This window comes from Dendropsophus ebraccatus, chromosome 1, assembly GCF_027789765.1.
Source record: "Dendropsophus ebraccatus isolate aDenEbr1 chromosome 1, aDenEbr1.pat, whole genome shotgun sequence".
Taxonomy (NCBI): domain Eukaryota; kingdom Metazoa; phylum Chordata; class Amphibia; order Anura; family Hylidae; genus Dendropsophus; species Dendropsophus ebraccatus.
The window spans coordinates 198,989,245-198,989,905 of NC_091454.1; positions in this window are offsets into that span (position 1 = coordinate 198,989,245).

Below are 661 nucleotides of genomic sequence, written 5' to 3' on the forward strand. Positions count from 1 at the left end.
TGACAATCAGTGCCGAATTAGATCAGTGGTCACATTGGCGCACTGTCTATACTGTCTATGAGGCTGCAGAATCAGGTAATCGTAAATGTAGACAGTAAATGGAAAAATTACTGGGGCATTGCATGTGATAGGGTAAGCAATATTAAGACCCCTTCTTCAGAAAGTGAGGAGTGCTAAAGGTTGGACCACCAGGGATTATACACATATTCCCTATCCACAGGAGTTGGTTGGACAATGCCATTAAATGCCTCAATATAAAATTAAGGTTATATATTTAACAAATGGTGCAAACAATATGTTCTCACAGTGAACATAATCTGTTGATGGTGCCCCCCCCCCTCATAAGGTATACTGTCATACAATGAATAAATAACCATACCATACATGCAGTATAGTGCCCAAACGACAGCTCTATATATTGGTCTAACAACACTGCCTTAAGCAACATGCTGTGTGTTCCACTATCACCTTCCAATGAAAGAATAACCTACAGTACAGTGACTAGATAATAGGGCCACACAATGCATTACACAGTTCTCAATAATACCTACGTGACAAATAGAAGCTCCAGATATAAAGTCATCTAATAAATAGAGATGAGTGGAACTGGAGCATGCTTGAGTCCGATCGTTCGGCATTTGATTGCCGGTGGCTGAAGAAG